This window comes from Topomyia yanbarensis, chromosome 2 (genome assembly GCF_030247195.1).
Source record: "Topomyia yanbarensis strain Yona2022 chromosome 2, ASM3024719v1, whole genome shotgun sequence".
In the NCBI taxonomy this organism is placed as follows: Eukaryota; Metazoa; Arthropoda; class Insecta; order Diptera; family Culicidae; genus Topomyia; species Topomyia yanbarensis.
In genome coordinates, this window is record NC_080671.1 from 383,194,738 (window position 1) to 383,216,245 (window position 21,508).

A 21,508-nucleotide genomic window follows, 5' to 3' on the forward strand; every position below is an offset into this window, starting at 1 on the left:
TGTGGTTGGTTTCCGTTCGATGCGTTGTTCCTGGATGTTTATCGAATTCGTTGTGTAAATAGAGATTGCTCGGTCAGCTTTCCCAGGTCAGCTTCATAGTGCTGCTACGTATATGATTGGCAGTCTTTTATGAGTGACCATGTACCAGCTTTCAGATTCATTTATGCACTCGAATTATTCGGACAGTAATTTCAATGTTCTTTGTGGTATTCGTTAGTAGAGTTGAGATTTAATGAAATAATTCTCATTACATTTAGAATGAGAGAAGTTTGTTCTGAAATTGTAATGTACGTGCTAAAAACTTTTTTAAAATTAGACTTAAAACTACCGCAAGGTAAAACAGGTGGTTTATTCTTGCCTCCAAAAATTGATTAACGCTAACTCTAGTACCTTTACGACGATTACTTTGGGATGTGTTTTAATGTAAGTTATCCGAGATGATTTTTCTTTTTGTATTTGTCCACGATCATCAATTGAACGCAGGGGGACAATATTGGCTCAATTGAAGTCTTCGGGAATCACAAGTGTCGTATTTTATGTATTGCTAATATTATGACATTTAAAAATATGCTCAAAGTTATTGCTTGAAAAACCTTTATTGATAGCTTTTCCGTAATGCAAAATGTATTTTTTCTTTCAGAAAATATTTTTTTCACAAACTATGATTGATTTTATATAATTTCTCTTCAATTTTTTTCAGTTCTTGCATTTGTGCACAACTTGCAAAAACGCGTACGTCCTTTTAAAAAACTGCACTTGAGTCATAATGGTTTGATTCCAAATGAAAAACGTGGAAATTCAAAAACCGAACACCACTGAAAAGTTTCGTTCAAATCGGAAAAGTTCGAGTTTTATGGCCAACCGCTTTGTCATGGAATCCCTGCCTAGAAATAGCAAACAACTGTAAAATATGCACATCCCATTCTGAATTTTGGCTAGAAGATGCAGTTATCGCGATTAGCATTGTTATCGTCTCGCACTCCTGGGACCTGGGCACGACTAGGATTGAAAACACTCCTGCATGGTGGGAATTCCGTCTACTTTGCAGTCATGCGCTGCCATATGTATAAGTGACTGTTAGCTAGATACCGACCACCTTCCCACCCACCCACGCTGTACTGGCTGATGGGATTAGCTGCTACCAACGATAGTCATCGCCCGGGGATGTTCGAGAGCGCTTCCATCGACAATTCCGGACATTGCCGGATATCGTCAGGATTAGCAGGCAAATTAGCATCATGTCGAGCTGATCTCGATGCTTCACCATATAGTATCACTGAATCCGTTCTTTGGAATCTTACCGAGTGTAAAGTCTGTTCCATTTAGAATATGACATCACAAAATGGATCATTTTTTCAAGGGAAAATGCAAGAAAAAATGTTCGTCGGCGTTTCGGATGAACTTTCTAGTTTTTGCTGAATATCTCCTATCATTTATTGCATAGTGGTGCTGTCAAAATCTTTTTTCACCCCTTTATTGAAATCAAATAGTATTTTGATTATGTTAAGTTGTATTATCTCAAGAAAACACATTCTAAATCATTGGAAGAAATTCGAACGATTGGTTAAGTATCAGCTGTGGGTACCAAGCGCCGCTTAGGCAAATATGACTAAGCGCGCAGGCAGAATCATCTAACCCAATGTTGAGGAAATTTGATGTTTTGAAAAATCGAATATTTGCAATTTCTATAAGTAGAATATTTCAAAAGTGTTCGCTGAAAAATTCACAGAAACCGTACTATTATTTATGAGGATAGATAACGTGGAATGGAACCGTTTTTAACAGATCTCGGCATCTATCGGTATTCCCTTTGAGTAGGCTAGGTGCACTGTCGGGGCTAATTGGCTCACTACACGGACATCGTTGCCAAGATAAACACCGCTCAAGGAAACGGTCACAGGCAATGATGCAAAATGCCTACCTTTTCTGCGGTTGTAATTTTCTGCCTAAATTCTCATTTCTCTTTCGACGTTGCTGTCGTTCGCTAGTGCAGGACGCCCAGCGCTGTACGGTAGTCTGTAAGCAAAGCAGTAACATGACAAAAAATACTGCCCCCAGTACAGCCACCAGACGCGAGCGGTACAGCTTCTCATTCCTTATTTTTAATATTTTTAATCTATTCAATATTTTTAATCACAAACGACGACAATGAATGCGGTTCATTTACGCCACGACCGGCATCAACGCTTTCGTGTGCGGGCCTCTCCCTTTGACTATGCAGAGAAAAGTGTACAAAGCGAGAGCACAAACTTCACTACTCCACACTCTCACCGAGCAGTCGGAGTACGTATTCTACTGCTGAACAGGAAAATGTACTCGGTTTGGCTACCGTTCTGGCAAGAGCTGTATGTGATGCGTCGCTGTAGCGGGCTGTACGGCTTGTGCAAATGTAAATATACCGAAAAAAATGTAGTTTACCGGTACCGTTGGCATCCGTGGTTATCGGTATCGAGAGAAATTTCACCGCCGGGAACTCTCAGTCGGAGTAAGGTGAGTTCATCTCCGAGTACAATCCGAGTAGATCACGGCAAATCTGCGATCTAAATAGCTCACAGAAATCGAAGCTACATGGTTTATGGAATCAGGAGCTAAATGGTTTGCGATAATTTACCGCTGGAGAATATCCGAGTGAAGTGGCTAAATGGCTCAAGTTGCGTACTTGGAATTGGAAAAATATAATAGATGAAGACAATGACGAGAAGCAAGGGGGAAAAGGGAGCTAAATATATGGTTCCGTGTTAAGGTGGCGGAGGTAAGCGTAAAAAACACTTTTTGCGATTTTTTTAACTTTGTGTCAAGCGAATTGACCAAAATTTTTGTGCATTATAATGTATCATTTCAATAACATTATGTAATTTTTTCATGCAAAAAATTCGATAAGCGACTCGGTGACGAAGTTTTTTGTCGAACATATCTGGAAAAACACGTTTTGCGGTGTTAACTGCCGAACTTCAAAAACTATTTAATCGATTCACTTCAAATTCTGCATTCATATTCTTTGTAAAAAATACCCTAACCCCTACGTTGAGTTTTTTAGATAATTTGTCAAGTAAGGGTGTTTTTTACTCATTTTAAATAAAAAATTACTATTTTTTATCCGTCATTTCATGAGTTTTCACTCCCTCAATCGAAAAATTATCTTAAAACGTAGGGGTTAGGTAATGTTATAGTTTGATGTAGTTCCGTGGGAGACAGAAGAAGAGCAATGGTTTTCGCGGTTAGACACTTAAGCCATTCCCGCAGAGTGTCAAAACATCAAAGGTGAGCCTTTTGAAGCTGTTAAACTTGCTTATAAAAACACACACACACATACATACATACATACATGCATACATACAGTAATGAATCGGCCGTGACAGCTGCTGAACGCGAGTAGATGGCGCCCTTGATAAGAGCTGAATCAGCCGAAAAGGCTCTGATGGAAGCCGCAGAACACGCGACGGCCGAAGCTAAGGCGACACCGAAGAGTCACCACAATACTCGCTCGGAGAACAGAGTACACGCAGAAAAAAGATTTGTAGGTTCAATAAAAATATGCATTAAATTCAATAAATAAAATGATTGGTCGGGAGACAATAAATTTATTTATTGTATTCAATAAAATTTATTTGTTATTTCAATAAAAAAATATCGTTTCGCTTTTCTTAATAATTATTTAATTGAAATTAAAAGAAAATTATTGAGATTAAAAATGTATTTATTAAAAGCGAAAATTAGTTGTGATTCTAATAAAATAAATATTTTCAAGCTAACAAGTTTGTTAGTTAATGTGATAAACAATAAATTATTTGATTCAATAACACATATTTTTGGTTTTAATATGCTTGGGAAAGACCGTAGCTGGTGCATCGTGGCAAGCCAGCAGGCGACGCGGAGGAACAAACAAGACAGAGAAACGTAAGGCTCCTTGGGAGAGGTACAAGGGCGATGCACTGACAATCGAAGCGAACGATAAGACCTCCTATGCCGCTCTTCTCAAGAGAGTAAGACAGGGCCCAGAGCGGAAGGAGTGGGGAGAGAACGTTGTTAAAACGAAGCGCACTCAGAAAGGCGAGATGATCTTCGAGCTGAAGAAGGATCTTTCTACCGCTTGACCTACCGCGAGCTTGTTGCTGAATTCTTGGGCAGCGAAGCAAACGTAGGAAACCGTAGTTGAGTGTAAGGGCCTAGATGAGATAACGACCGTAGAAGATCTGAATGGTGCACTGATCGAGCAGTGTAAACTAGATGTACCGGCGACTATCCGGATTTGGAAATTGTATGAAAGCACTTCGACTACCAGTGGACGTTGCCAACAAGTTGGCGGAGTCCGGTAAGACAAAAGTCGGATGGTCGGTGTGCTCGCTGAGAGTCGCTCCGCGAGGTGCTTGTACCTCGGACGTCAGATGAGGAACTGCAAGGACCCGGACAGATATGTGTAGAAAATGCAGAGAAAAGGGGCACGTTGATAGAGACTGCACGAAGCAACCATCTGCAAACCGGAGGACGGAAACGACCGCATGACGAGCTGCTTCAAAAAGGCAAAGGCAGGCCAACAATTATGGAGAAACGAAGTGCGATGATGCAATTATTGCAAAGCTGTATCGTGTTTGTCCCGATAAAGGTAACAGGGTGGTGGTTAGTGTAGAAATTGCGGAATACCAAGTATTGGACGGTTTCCTTATCCTAGTGGCGGTGGAAAACAAACACGAAGACTTCGCGATCGCTAAGGTCAACCGTGTATCATTGTGCAGGTCAACGCTAATGGATAACATGAATTGCTCACTAGTAAATACATAACGATCACCAGGCGGTCCACTATACCATTGGTCGGTGGAACTGTACTGTAAGGCGGAGGATTTGGACTAGAGTCGAAGCACTTCGTTCAGGCAGCACCGGAACGAAAGGATCAGGAGTCTCCGTGCTGCCTTCATAAAGTCAGAGATAGCAAGATCAGAGGCAGATTGAGAAGAACGTAAGGTGATATTCCGGGCGGCCAGGGCTGATTTTAAACGTGAGGTACATAGTGTTGAGCAAGTCCACTAGCTATAAAGACCTGTGCAGAGAAGCAAACGGCAAGCCTTGGAATAACGCTTATCGTGCAGTGTTGGTCAAGATCAAGAGTCCAACGATGCCAGTTGAATGGTGCGCTGACAAATCTAAAACTATCATGAAGGGTTTATTACCGAAACACGATCCAACCGCACCATCGGAGCAAGAGACGTCTCATCATGGGTATCTCATCCTCAATACTAAGGTATGGCGTTCCGGTGCGGACTGCTGCGCTGAACTCAAAGCGAAATCGGACCAAGTTTACAAGCACTTTTCGTCTAATGACTGTTCGTGTCGCGAGTGCGTACATAATGTCGGAGGCGGTATACGTCATTGCCGCCATAATCCCCACCTTTCTCACTCTGTCTGAAGAAGTGGAATGGTACCATCGGAAGAATACATGAAATATAAGGAGACTGGTCATAGCAGGCTTGTCGGAGAGCTCTCCTTCGGTGTGATCTAAGTCCATCTCTGGAGAATAAATGAGTGGTTTCGGATCGTCGGGGTGCCAGCGTACTGGAACTTACGCTCCACCCGGAATCGTTTGCTAGCGGATGAGGAGATATCCAGAAAAATAGCGGACATTTTGTTGCAAGAACGGATATCCTGAAGTAGTAGCAGGGTTCCTGCGCATGGAAATTCTGACCCCAAGCGGGGCAGTGGGATGCCGTTTAATTGCATTAAGGTTACTTTCTACATCGAAGCGAATGTACTGAACATTCGGCATCCGACTAGCACAAACAATGTGTACAGTACAGTCACAGAGAACAGACATATAAGCTGGAACAAACTTTCCCGAAAAACCTGTGTAAATATTTAAATGAAAATACGTTGAAATTCACCATCCCATACAGGTTCGTATGCGTGAGTCACCATTGTATCCAAGTTTGCACACAAGTCCCGTATAGCGATTGCTGGCCGACAGATGCGCCGACCAGTGGCATGTTGCTACTTGCTGTTGTCATTTCAAAGCGACAGTTTAATTTCTTACACAAGTGGAAAACTTTACTTGTATGTCAGTTCTCAGTGGTACAGTTATGAGGAAATTAGTGAACTAGCAGTAATAGCTAGGAATGGGTCGGTGTTAAGTCAGACCGGACTAAGTCGCAAAACATAAAAAATTGAGATAATGATAGCACTGCACACCAAAAAATAATGAAATTTTAACGACATGTGAATCAATACGAATGTAAACATGCAAAGCTTAAATCAAAAATTTGATTGAAAATTAAGTCGAATTCGATGCACTCAATGGGAGCATCAAAAAGCATATGATTCTACACTTTCGTTCGTGTAATATTACATGTCATTTATTCTTCAGCAATTTAAAATTACAAAAAATCTGTGTGGATAAAGAATTTCTTCAGCAACATTCAACTGTTGCCAGATTTGAAATATGTAACAATAAACAAGAATTATGGCAAAAATTAATTTCAATTTATAATGTAAAGGATGCTGCGATTCAAAATTTAAACTCGTTTTTCTAGAAATATTGTCACTTATTTCGGTCTGACTCGACCAATTGAGAGTTGTAAATACCCTCCTCCGAAGTAGTCACATCCAGTGATCCCGAGGCATAAGGAGAAGAGGTAGGCGGAGTAGACCAACCTTCTGCCAACCCCATTCCCTGAATGATAGGATCAGGGTCTGTTTGCAGGTTTTTGACCTTGACAAAAAGACATGCATAAATATAGAGACACATCTATTATGTACACAAAATATATAAATCCTTCTCACCGAAAATTTTTCTTGCTACGCCACTGCATATCTTTTAGTTCGATACCAAGAACATCTTAGCCATATAGAGGTTCTTCGTTCATAGAAACCTTGAAAGCGCTTTCCGTATACGGGAGTCCTTGTTTCCTTTTCTTGGTCTTATTAATCTGCATTGTTCCATCCTGGGAACTAAGATGCAGCACCGTTATCACGTATGGGCCAGGCGCGCCGGGATTTTGAAAACTACTGAAAATGCTCATATTCTTCTTGTCATAAGAAAGAGATAATTGGATGGTTGGGTATTGTCAGATATGAGTGACCGAAAATAAAAGTCGCAAGGACAGAACATGCTTTGCAGCACCCGCATCAACCGGGTATAAACTTCAAACATGAAAATCGGACTGGGACTTTTCTTAGTAAGAGTTGGATAAAAACATCTTCAGTATAAGAACCGGATAAAAATATATCCGATTTTTACAAATTAGTTCTTTAACCGACTTTTAATCTTGAACATCATGATATACAGATGCTCCTGCGAACGATCTATTTATTTTTAATCGGTTTTTTTTACTGGTAGTTCATCCTTGTCGAGTTTTACGGGCGTACATTTTTAAGCGATTCTTATGCTGCAGGATATCTGTCCGATTTTTACGCTTGAAGTTTATTTTCGATTTTTATTTTCTAATATATTTGAAATACGAAGTGAGTTTTGTCCTTGCGACTTTCATTTTTGGTCGCTCATATATAACAGAAGTGAAAAGTAGAATGCACTATAGGCCTTTTAGTGGTTTGGTATGCATTGATTCCATCGCTTCCATATGAGAGAGCCGGTAGTCTTTTTGGAACTCTTAATGTCGACACGGAGCAGAACAAATTAATTGAACTCTCCTTACCATTAAACATTTCAACCAGTTCGGGGCTCCAAAACTCAACAGATAAATAATGACTTAGTCCAAAAACTGACGCTTTACAGCCTATAAAATTACAGCGTAAGCCATACCCATGTTCGATTTATTGCTTACAATGCGTCTGCGGTCCTTCTGTCAGGATCGGAATATATATACACAAAACTTGTTAAAAATCGAATTGGTTTTTGTACGATTCTGCAGCAACAGCTGCATCACTTTTACATAGTTAGCAACGTATGTTTGCACCGGAAACTTTTCAGCGTAGTTATTTTCATAAATACTTCGAAATTTAACACAATTTTTTTGAAAGTTTTCCCGACTAGATTAAGTAATTCTAATCAGAACACCAATATTATGAATGTTCAAAACTTCTCTACACTCTTGTCTGGTTTTGAGCCAGGACCTCAATATTGAATTTTTCGAGTTATTGATCGGGGTCAGCTGAAATTTCACAGAAAATCAATAGATGATAATGCCTGGGAGTAACAAATCATTCATCAATGTGCAACTCCTGGTAACCCCAAGTTGTTTATTGATCAATACCGGCGCTGGATAGGCCCGAACTAAGATCGCAGAAGGAAGGAATATTAGTTCGACACTTGCTTTTGCTAGAAGCCTATATACTACTACGCAATCCACTAATGTCATGGGACTAGGGAGATTGTTAGTGAAGATAGGGATTCGAAATATTGTGCTGGAGTTCGCGCGTTATCAAAGATTTTAGAAGCCTTTGGGAGCACGGCTACCTGGAGACTAATTTGGTGTTATCATAATGGCGAATAACGAAACAATGTCTAGAATTATACCTTATTCAAATATTATTTTCTACAGAAGATCAGAAGGAAAAGCAACAAAAAATTCGAATATAAAAAAATCAGTGAGAAAACAAACAGGGGCTACAACTAAAAATATTGATTGATCTCGCGACAGGGATATGAAAAAAGCGGGACAAAATAATCATTAACTTCACTGAAACCCTTACTTTGCATGAAGACTATGTAATTTGATGCGCGCCTATGCGTGTGACTGCTAAATCTGTCGATGGGACTGTTATGCCTCTATTTTACGTACGTATTTTACGTGTTTATCTAAACAAAGTTTGATACTTTTTTCATAATATTTGGGAGCAAATATATTCTTTTACAAATTTGCGATTGAGATGATGGTTACCACAAAACATTTTGTCTGGTCATATTCCGACATCAGGTCTTAGTTAACGGTTCACCTTTAGGTCCGAGGAAGAGCACCCAATGTTCAATTTCGGCATATTCTAACAGGCTGCGATCTCCCTAATTTATCGCTCGCATACACCATCTTTAAAGCCATACATCTACAAATTTCGATCTAACTTCTCTTTTTTTTTTTCTCATTCTCAGTTGTACCCTCTGTCGCCTGTATCGAGTGATTTGAAGCGAGTTTCAGGCGGCACAATGCAGCTCCATCGTATAAATCAGCAAGCATGCGTCCTACAGCATGAACGTGATACGCGCTACCTGTTGTCGGTGGTTGCCGATCCTCATCAGAGCCTTACTATGAAATTTAAATCTGAAAGCTAACAATCCGGTACTAAGAGCGTATGGCCTCTTTCAAGAGATTTTCTGGGCTGCGCCTAGTCTCTCCAAATCAACAGCCAATACTGTCAACGATGAAGCAAATGACACGTATACAAGCTTGTACCTCGGAATTCCATCAAACACTCCAAACCAGATAAGCGTCAAACTTATTCAAGAAGCACCAGTATCAAGTCGATAGTTTGAGATATCGCAGACGCGTAGCTCTTCCAGTCAATGTTCCGTGTGAGACATTAGTTGGTTCCGAATGGTGGTGAACCAGAAAGGTAATTGCAATCACGATCATATGTTACCTTCCACTTGCAATCTAACCATAGCGAGGTTGAGTATAGAGATATGGTCAAGGTGGTCTGGAAATCCGTGAAACTCAGGCAAAAAATACAGCGAATTTCATGTGAATATCGTATAATTTTTAGCTAAAAGTAGCACGTATGTAAATCATAAGATTATCTTATGAAACGGCATTTATTTTGTTAAATCGGTTTGCTATGATTTCATGTTCCATAAGGTATCTTTGAATTTGAAAATTATCATAAGACAATATTATACATTTCTCTTATGTTTATGAGAATCATAAGATGTTCGTATGAAATTCGTACGACTGGCATATGCAATAACTTATAAAATGTTAAGGTAATCATAAAAATCGTATGTTTTTCATGTTAATATTATGAAAACATAGTTTTGTTACTTTTCTATTTATCATAAGATAAATCTTATGAATTTTTCTATGCGTTTTGCCTTAGTGTATATGTTCAAAATTGTCATATTGAGGTTGTCACAAAGATGTTGACTTATCGAAGATCTATCATCTATTATCAGTACAGGCAGACCCATGAGAGTTCAAATCTCCAAGAAGCAGCCGTGGTAAGGGAAGGAGTTCTTGAGAGAGCGCTGACTAACTGACCCCAAGTGATGCAGCTAATTCATTTCAACCAAGTCAGAGGCTCTCTACGCAAAGTAACAAATCGCGTACACAAGGTCTGACGGACTTATAACTAAATTTGATGGTTTTTAACCCATTGTATATATTAAAAACTCACGGACCACGGTTCTGTTATGCAAGTGCATTGAGCCGTGTCAAAGCGGAATGTTAAAATTTGCGCAAGGGATTGTATTGCAAACGAATTCATTTTCCTTTAGATTTACGGAACATTGATTCATAAAACCGTTATAACACCACGAAATAATGTGTCAATTGGTCAAGAAATAATTTGCAATTACTTTGAAATATATAGAATAGACAAAACGAGACTGCGAAAATCGCAAAAAATGGTTTATGATTCAATTCCTCTGCATATGAACATTAAGAACGCGCATTGATATAATGAGTGTAAGTTGGCTCTATGGAGATATTTGACAGTGATTGTAAGATCACATCACATTGATAGTGAAAATTTTACCATCAACAATCATAACTGATATCGACATGATTCTCTTACAGAAAGGTGATCGCAGTGCCAAAGTTTCCCGAATACTTCTACTTCGAATCAAACTTGCCTTCTCTAGCAACTTAGATTCCCGATAACCATAATTGATATAATGCTATTGCGCACTTATCTGAAAAAGAAGCAGTAAGCCTGGCACATCGTGCCGTCTGCTTTCACGGATAGTGGGAACTAACTAACTAGGTTACACGAGCGCTAGCCAGCGGTGTAACAATGGTTGAATTTAAACCTGATAAACTGAAGCACTCATAGCAAACGAGCTCAACGTCGAACAATGCAACCAATTGCATTCGCAGTGTTTGGCATATGTACGTTCAATGCGCCAATGACGAATGGACAGATAATGCCATCTATTCGAAGATTCGTATACCATCATCCATCGGAAAACATCCACAAATGGAGAGTTGCAACAATGTCAACAAACATTCGCCCAAGTACCCAGAGTCCTCACGTGTCTCTTTTCAGTCAAGATATGGGGGTCCGCCACCACTATGAGCATCAGATAAATGGTGTACCGTTCGTCCTGGTCCGTCGGTCTGTCGGTCGTTGAGCAAATCCATTCCCAGCATGTTGACTTTCCACTCGAAAATGTGTAATATGTATGCACAGCATCCTTTACCCCTAAACTCGAGTGGATACCTATTTGAACAAAGACAAATGCGTCCTACATGTATGTTGCATGTATCTTCCTCTCTCTCTCTCTTTCATCCATATCATGTGTCCCACCGACGCACGGTTCGTTTGTTGGGGAAAGTTCTCCAATGCACACGTCACGCTTATGACCACCGACCGTGATCCCAGCAGTGCCGGTCGCCGGTATTGTGCAGCGGGAGAGGGACACACCCGTCACTTTTGTTCACGGGACGTTTTGCACGATAACGCAACACTGCCCGACGCCACCAGCCGGGATCGAACTGTTATAATGTTTTCGGTGCAGGTTGATAGGTAGGTACATCATAGGTTTGCGTTTAGATGGATACCAATCGCGAGTTTTCAGATGGCCCTGGAGGGGCTCGTTAAACAGTTCTAAATGAGGTGGTCGTTGTTGTTGGTTCTGCGTGCGACGAGAGCAGGAACGAGCTAACTTGTTATCGGATTACTATTTCCGCATTGGGTCATCGCGTGAATATGGAACTTTTCGGGGAGGGAAACTTCATCCGCGCTATGCTGCGAGTTTTTGCGCGCCGACGATGAATCACTCACTCTTGCGCGTTACTTACGGGAGAGCTTGGGGGTAGCGGGGGGGGGGGGGGGGGTTCCATTGCATTCAGATCAAACCCGAGCAGAACTGATTACAAGCAGGTATTATTAGTGGTGGGACTCAATGGCCGCTTTCAGTCCACACAATCAGCGAGTTTCGGAAGTTTCAAACGGCATCCAAATGTTGTCGTTTGTGAGTCCCTGTCTGCCAGAAATTGATTTTGTACCGGATGAACATGTCATTTTATTTTGGTTTCGATATTGGAGAATCGAATTACAATTGAAAATTGACAGTGGTCGAAGATGAGTTGAAATATTCAAATGATACATTTTTGGTTTGAACCACATCGTTGGATTCAGCGATGAGAGCTAGCACTGAACCGGAACCATTTCCGCTTCCGACTTTGTCTCATCATAACAGATAGCGGTCGAAAGTTTTGCGGACAGGTGACATTATTTTTATTGGTTTTCAAGGCTAGTCTCAGATCATTCCTACACTGATTTTTATTTAACTTGCATTTTATCGAAGGCCGACCATAAGGTTCGAGAATGACTTAGAACATCTTTCTCAAAACTGCCGACAAGTCCAAAACAAATTCTATTTCCCTGTTCTCTATCGTGTTAGTTGTTCCGCGGGAAATTAGAATCGATTTTCATCCAGTCTACCTTCTCATCTTGATCAGATCAGAATCAAAAATCGCGCTACTTGATAGTGTAATCTAGCAATTGAACAAATCGTTTCTACCTAAAGGTTGCATTCATCGCGCCGGTCAGTGCTATAATCAAGCAAAGCTGTCGAAAATCAGTAGTCGCTCTAAGTCAGCGGGACTAGCAAAACACCGTTTCTTTCATTGTTGTGTTATCGATCTTTTATTTCATGATCAGTGAAGCTCATCAGCAAAATGTGGGCAATTGTCGGTGCAATAAATACAGTTGCCGTCTGCTTTGAATATTGCCTAATTCGTTCTTGTGCTTGCGTAGTCGAACATCCATTAAACTTAAGGAAGTCGTCGTCATCCAATTCCACCATACAAGTATTGCTGTAGTCATAATACCCAAAAAACGTTATTTTTTTTACAAATAACAACAACCAATACGTCGTTGAGCTGGTCGAATTACTTTTAACGTTTAAGGGGTTATATCTAAGTGAGTGGGTAAAAAAATCGAAACAATTTTCTTTACGTATTCTTAATGTACAGCGAGAGGGTTAGAAACTCATTCAACATTTCAGAATCTGAAGTTACAGCACAAAATAGCCGAAGGTGTCCTGAGACCTAAGTGACTTCAGTTTTCGCAAGTCCAGGATTTTCCCCACAAAATATACATATATTTGCAATGCGTACGGAATGCTTGTTCATTCCGGAAGTCACGTTCGTCAGAATTTATATTAGTGTTAGTGTATTGATGATCTTTTGAAAAGTTAGTTGCTTGAAACATGTAATGGTGGATTCACACAAAACATCAATGAGAGTTTATCAATCGAAATCGCATCTTTTACTTTTGCTTGCACTTTCAGTGAAGGCAATTTTGCAGTTTTGAAGATTGGACAAGCGATGGGGGTACCTTGTTGTCTTAATGCCGATTAGTTTGGGGCACAAGAGGACGGGAGCAGCGCTTGCAAGCTATTAAAATGAGGGAAGAATGGCACGACGACAGCATCAAATTGACGTTCTTGACGCTACTACGGCCTCAGAAGATAGCCAGTATGGGCCCGGAATATAAAACACATTTCAACATTGCATTATCTCAAAATCGTGTTTTTTCAAAAACGGCTTGGCGGTGACAACGATTACTCGTCACATAAAAAACCGTGAACAAAGGAATTTTTACTTTGATTATAGTTCTATTTTTAAGACCAAAAATACTAACATTCTAACGTATGCGGAATAAAATTTGGACAAAATTGAAAATGAAATTTTTTGGCACAAAAATATTTTTTGAATGTTCTCTCTATATGAGAACATTAGTCAGCTTATTAACTTAATATACAAAAAAAATTGAGCCCGTTCGAGAAGCTTTACGATAGTTTGCAGGAAATTTTTTCAGATGAGTCGAAAAAATTGATGTTGGCATTTTCTTGACTTCTTTCTTAATTTTAATTATCATGTTTGTTAGTTTTAGGTCGAAAATTATTGGCCTATACTCTCCGCTTCAAAATATCCCAAAAATCCTCAATTGGACGCAGTTGTGGTACATTTGGAGGGTTATCAGCCTTTTGTACAAAAGGTACGCCATAGCCCTCCATAGAACCAAATTTTTTTTTTTGGCATAGTGGCTAGATTCCAGATTGGGCGTTCGCTGCCATTTTGTTTACATGGTATTTCCTAGCGAATCGTTTACACTGGACATGTTTAAAATAAATGTGCCTAGAGTATGACGTTTAGTATGGTGCCCTGCGAAGGGTTGCATTTTTGTATTAATACTGGAAGCGTTGTCCAAATTTCATTCCGCATACGTTGTCATTAAAAATAAAAAAATCCAGAAAAAATAGTACATTTTCGTAACGACTGAGAATTTTGTAAAATTCTTCGTTCACGAAGAGCGTCCAGACATGTGCCAACGAAAAAATATAGGTTTTACCATTGCAGATAAGCCGGTCTTGATTTATCATTGTCACTGCTCATAAGGTTCAAAATAAGGTGATCCGTGGCAACAGCCAGTTTGCAAGTTTTTCAGTATAAAAATTACTACAAATACCTTTAACCATGTACTACAACATATGCGAAATAGTATCACAAAACAGTATCAGAAGTGTAAAATAAAAATTCGTGAATTAACTCTATTTGTTTGAGACCAAAGTAGATATAACCCCTTAAGCTCAAACTAAACAAACAAACAAACATCAATGAGCAATATAATGTCAAGAACCGAGAAACCCGTTTGTATGAAAGATTATAAGATTCATATGCGTCTGCACAATCTATCCCCGCGTACTTGCGATACACGGAAAAAATCCGTTCATAAATTCTTGCAAAAAATCACGATTTCATGCACTGAACGATTTACGAACATCGTGACCAAGTTACTGAAATTATGAATAAACCTCGCTATTTGTGTTTCCAAAAAAACAGTTTGCGCCGAATTGTGCATGGCGATACATTCGCATATTTACTAAAATTACTGTGGTTGTTCCCTGGACATGTTTAGTTTTTGATATGATGCTTGTTCATTATTTGGGAATATACAGCCGACAGTTTAACGAAGCTCGTGATTGCAGGAGCTTGCTCGCGATTTTTGTGATTTCTCATTACCGTAATATTTTATTCATGAGTTTACCATCGGATTTTTCTGTCATAGTACCGTGATTTATATTCATAATTAAAGGACCTAAGTCACGATATTTTAGTCATGACTAGAGTGATTCATGTTCAGGATCTTGATTACGATTTATGTAATTTATATACACGTTATCGTGATATTTTAGTCACGAGTATTTATGTTCATGATTTTAGGATCTTAGTCACGATTTTTGATATCTTTGTCACGAGTAATTTGATTTATGCACTTGATTTTAGGATTTTTGAAACGTTATTTATTTGCACGTTATATTGAAATTTTATTCTATAGCTTACTATCGAATTAGACACATGGAGTGTTCTGACCCATGTTCATGGCAGTTTTTTTTATGATATTCATAATTTCTCTTCGTCTTATCGTGATCGTATTTTTTTGAGTTATAATAAGTTTTTTTACTCGGAGTAACGTGACAGGAAAATAAAAGTGTGACTGATTCGTAGTATCTTGTTCTGTGACCTATATCACGAACACGATTTGCGGCTCTATAATTCATTTTTGGTGCTCAGCGCTGTTTTCTTTTTCTGTCCAGACATCACACTGAACCTTATCAAATTAATAACCATGTTGAAGGTCCTAATAGTTTTCTTATAACTACTGCTCGTGTCTCTTACTGGTCGCTAGCGATGGACATATATGACATGGATGGAACAAAAGTCATTCTACGAGTAATACCCCAAATTTTGTGAAACAGTTCACGTAAAGTTGCATGAAATTGACAATGGCTAGGGATATCTTATAAATACAACAAGCACGCAAGATAGATCGTAGTTATGTACTAGGAATCATGAACTATTTCACTAATCCATGAATATTTCATGATTTTGTAAACTATTTTACATGAACGAATGGTTTTTGTTGTAACCTTATGGTCATTCGCCTCTTTTGCGTGATAGAAAGATCTCTAGAAAAATTTCTAACCGTATGTGCGGGGTTGGGAATCAAACCCAGCTGAGCTGTGTACAAGGCAATCGATGTACCAACTACACTATGCCCGTCCCCGTGAACGAATGGTCAGTCGTGACTATTATACTAGCAATCATGAACCCGTTCACGGATACATGAATACTGTTTTATGATTTCGCAAACTGTTTCACGGGCACGAATGGTAAGTCGTCTCTGTTGTACTAGGGATCATGAACCAGCTCACGATTACATGAATGATATTCTACGATTTCGTTAGCTATTTCCCGACCACTACTGGAAAGTCGTGACTATCACTAGTAATCATGAACCAGTTCACGAATACATGATTAATATTTGATAATTTTGTGAGCTATATCTCAAGTACAGATATTGTATCGTGACTGATATATTAGGAATCATGAATCAGTTCGCGAGGATTGAATGGATTTATGAATTCCGAATTTTATAAAATGGTTTGCGAGAAAGTATCCAGACTGTCTTGATTTTGTTAAACTAATGTTCCTAAATCTATATATAACATCATGAGTCAACCTTTGGTTTTTCTGAATAATGGTCATAAAGTGGTGTACTAGTTCACGTACAGAAAATCGATTGGGTAATGACGTGGCGGAAACCGTGATTAAAGTTCACAAAACAAAAACAAATGTTTCCACTAATAAAAGCGTTACGCGGGCGTTACTGAAGGGAAATTGAATCATTAAACATATGATTTTTGTTCTACTTGCAGAATTTATGATACTTTATCAAGATTTTGGGAACAATTCTTCTTCTGTGTAGGTTCATTATAACCATCCAGTCGGAATTCGGAGCGGTGGAGTCCATTAAGCTTGACACCTGGAGATTTTTCCCTGGTATCTTCAGCGGCCTTCGTGCCGTGAGAATGTGAGTAACGAAACATATTTCTTCTTTCCTGCACTTTGTATATGTAATAGAAGTCGCTACAAATTCTCAAATAACGCAATGTACATATCAAAGACAGACCACTACGTGCCGGTTCGGCAACAAGAATACATACTATGGGAAACCATGTGCAAAAATTCCTAACGAAACAACATTAACTACAAGCAAACTCACTACACAAACATCATCAACATTAACTAAATCGTAAATAACCGGAGTATCTTCTCATTAACCAACGAATACCGGAACAACAGATACTAAGCACAGCATTCTCAAGCATTGTGATGCGCTTACTACCTAAAAATCAACAGTCAGTACCACCAACGATGAAAAAATAAAAAAAAACACGATCGTGACCCGTAGGTCCCACGAAAATTCAAATCAATTAATCGTGAAAACCTATACAACATCAATCAGCATGGACGAAAACGATAACCAGGGCTAAGTGTCCTAAAGAAACTCGTATTATTTACTATAACTCTTCTGAACATACTATTGAGCTTAATCTAACGGTTATTTCACAAAAATGTTTAGTTCGTGGAAATCGAGTACTGATACACTAGGGCACTGAAAAAATTTTATTTTTTGAATTCTCAAAGACCCCTCCTCTCATATTGTGGTAAATGTCAAAGTAAGCTCAGATGCCAAATTTCACATCATTTGGACAATTCTAGACTCCCGCCCACATCGTTTGAAATTTTTGAAATTAGTGCTGTGGGAAAATATAGAGGAAAAATATATTAAATACTATAACTTTTGAAGTAGCAATCAGAAAATTACAATTTATACCTCTTTTTAAAGGAAATTACCTTAGTATTGGAATGGAGACATTTCTGTTTCTATAAAAATACGGGAAAGTGGGGTACTGGGTCATTTTGACCCCAAAATTTTAAATTTTTTCTGCTCCGTGGTGCAAACCATACATTTTTCTAATGTGAAAAAATCTCATAAATCGAACGAAACCTTTGTCCAAATACGAGAAGTTGGGGTTATTGGGCTTTTTGTCATTCATGTTAAATTTTATCATTTTCTCGTGCATATATCTCTATTATTCTTCATTCAATTTTCATAAATTGTACCTTGTTGAACGTGGAGAATCCTTAGGAACAAAATAAAAATACATTCGTTACCGGTAAAATTCAGAAACATCAAATTATCTGACATATAGTCTCGTTTTCACATGTTTATCATAACATCGCACATATTAACTCTATTTAACACCAAAATTATTATTTAATTCACTACTTATAGTGAAAAATGCACTTAGGAATCACATGAGAAAAGTTTCATACCTGGAAAAATAGGTGAGGTTGAGGTATTAGGACATTTAATGAAAAAAATGTGGTTTGTAGAGTTAATGTCAAAAAATTTGATGTTTTGAATTTAAACGCAAACCAATCTATTTTTGTTGTATTTCTGAGAATTTTCCACGTTCAACAAGGTACAATTTCTTAAAATTGAATAAAGAATAATAGAGATATATGCAGGAGAAAATGATAAAATTTAATATAAATGACAAAAGGCCCTATAACCCCAATTTCACGTATTCGGACAAAGGTCCAAAAGGTTCCGTTCGATTTCTGAGATTTTTCACATTAGAAAAACTGCAAAATATGTATGGTTTGCATCAAGGAGCAGAAAAATTTTAAAAAATAGGGGACTTGGTGCCAGAATGACCTAGTACCCCACTTTCCCTTATTTTTCTAGGAACAATAATATCTCCATTCCAATACTAAGGTAATTTCCTTTAAAAAGAGATATAAATTGTAATTTTCTGATTGCTACTTCAAAAGTTATAGCATTTAATATATTTTTCCTCCACATTTTCCCATAGCACAAATTTCAAAAATTTCAAGCGAAGTGGGCGGGAGTCTAGAATTGTCCAAATGATGTGAAATTTGGCATCTGAGCTTAATTTGACATTTACCACAATATGAGAGGGGGGTCTTAGAGAATTAAAAAAAAAATTTGCAATGCCAGAGTTTGCCGAATTTTTTCGTTAGAGTTGGTCAGCTTACCTATGATACACAACAATGCACTGCTAGGCCCAATAGAAAACTGACTTAGACATAACTTCGTTAAAAGTTTAATAACTTCTTTTAACAAAGCCGGATTGACTAGCAATCGTCGACAAAGTTGTAGACAATTAAATTATCTTTCTTATTTTCACTTACAGTGATAATACGATGCATACAGTGCCATCTAACGGCAAAAAGGCGAGTTAGTGGGTTTTCTCCATGTAAATTGTCGAAAAATAAGCCATAGTTATGAGCATTTCAATTTGTGGGTACCCGGGTACCCTCGTTGGCCTGTTAAAGGTGTTTTTTTGTTGGTTAAGAGTGTTGATGTAGCATTTCCAATTGCAATTAGAGCTGGCTGCCCATTTTTGCCCGTTCCAAAGTTATTGTTTTTAAAATTTTTGTTAATTTTACCAAAAAATTACCTAATAACTTCCAAATCGTAAGAGATTGATCGATGATCTCTGCTGGAAAGATGTGTATCTTGATACGATGAACAACTTTCTGGAACATGCTGAAGCTCTACCTACGATATTTAAGAAGTTATGTTGAATAAAAACTTTTAAGGGGTCATACGCAAACAGCGGTCAATAACTTTAAATGTACTATAAATAGAGATTTTTATTCTTCAGTAAATATGTTCACAAAAACAAGTTCTTTGACATTTGTGAAGACTACATCTTGTTTTTCAAACTTTGAACAAATTTGTAGCAAATATCTCATTTCAAGGGGGATTAATCACTATAACAAACATCAAAATAAAGGTCTTAGAACATCATAAAACATCCCAGAAAACATAATTGCTGTATGTTCTACCGTTTTCGCGTGAATAAATTTTCGCACGTTCTTGGCGGAAGAAAACACTGTGCAACGAAATAAAACTGTTCGAAGAACGTTTGTCGACAGCCAGGAAGACTGGATCGGGACAGTAATATTATACGTCGACTGTTCGAGGAAAGATGGCAGGGATTTCCAAATACGTTAAGCGTTTAAAGTTTGCAAAGAAACATCTCGTGTGGCAGGCCATCTGTTACTGCGGCTTGAAGAGCGACATGTATATAGCAACCGGGATCATCAGCCAGGAGATTTGTCTGCAGGAGAGCATGGAAAAAACTTCTGTTGGCTTTCCTGAAGGAACACAATTGTTCCGCTTTGTTTTGACTGTATTTGGCATTTGTGGAAATATTAGTTTTTTTGTGAACTTTAGGCATAATTTCCGCTGTTTAACTAGCAAATTTTTTTTCCAGTCGTGACTTCACAACTTTATGAACATTATTCATCATCCAATTTGTCCATAATTTTAGCCATAATTTTAATAACATTAATTATGGTTCTACTATACAACGTAAACTGATTCATGATTTATTACAACTGGATCAAGATGAGTTTTCGTGGTGGTGGATTAGCTCACAAAGTCAACCCTGTTGACCATTTGAATATAACGCTATGTGCTATGTCGTTAAATTGATTTGAGACGGTTGATTGGACGGGTAGTTTCCGTTATTCGACGATACGGGCGAGGTTGTTTCGATGGTGACTGTATTATTTCTGCACACGATTTGATTTCCGCGCATAATAGAGTTCACGTTTTCACATTATTCACCAAATTGCAATTTTAGATATCTGTTTTAATTAGCTTTTGTGAGTTCCACCTCTTTCTGGTATGCCGTCGGTTAGCTTACGGGAGGCTTTTTTTTTGCATAAAAACCAATATTCGCTCTTTGGTAAGTGACAGCACAGAATTATAGATGCAATTATGTTCCTAGAATAATGAACGAATGCTGACGATTGCACAAGAAAACCGAATTAAACTGATCCAATTTTCCAGTCATCGCACAGAGCACACGCCTTCGAACGGAATATGAATTGGCTTGATCCCCCTTTCCAATTTATTATCTATCAAAACTTTCACATTGGCATCATCGGCATACATAAATAGCATAAGTGAACAGATAGTATCGAATCATAACGAACATCGACAGTGGTATGTTCGGTTTTGTAGATATGTACACATTTCCCGTTTGCAGCTACTTATATGGATGGATGCTTATTATAAAATTATCCGCGATCTCAAAACTTTGATTAACTGTCGATCATTTGAAACGATAAAACAATTATGTATCCATACTCGCTCTCGATTTAAAATCCGGTAATCATCGCACAACTCATTTTACAACTGGGAAAAAAACTTAAATCGGGAATGTGAAACAGAACCACACAGTCGGATGTTTCGTCATTACGGAAAATCTCCCCTTCCAGACTGGTCCTCCTCATCTCGCCATCCGCAGATAGTAATAGCGAGCGGAGCATGATTAAGCTTAATTAAAATTCCTTCAAATTGAGTAATTTGTTGCTCCCCGAACGACGACAACGACGACGATGCTCTGCGAGGGAGATGAACATTTTCCAGAGACGCCCTATCACCCTGTCCTTCTTCGTACATAGCCTGGCCACACGATGTTTGATGCGGTAGTGCGCCCACCCCAGCAAAATAA

At 38.5% G+C, this 21,508-nt stretch overlaps 1 protein-coding gene across 2 annotated transcripts in view; it reads right to left on the reverse strand.

Annotated features, from left to right (window-relative positions):
• The window catches only part of LOC131684694 (B-cell receptor CD22), a 1,114,748-nt gene that overhangs the window by 12,796 nt on the left and 1,080,444 nt on the right, over window positions 1-21,508 (reverse strand). The window lies entirely within an intron of this gene.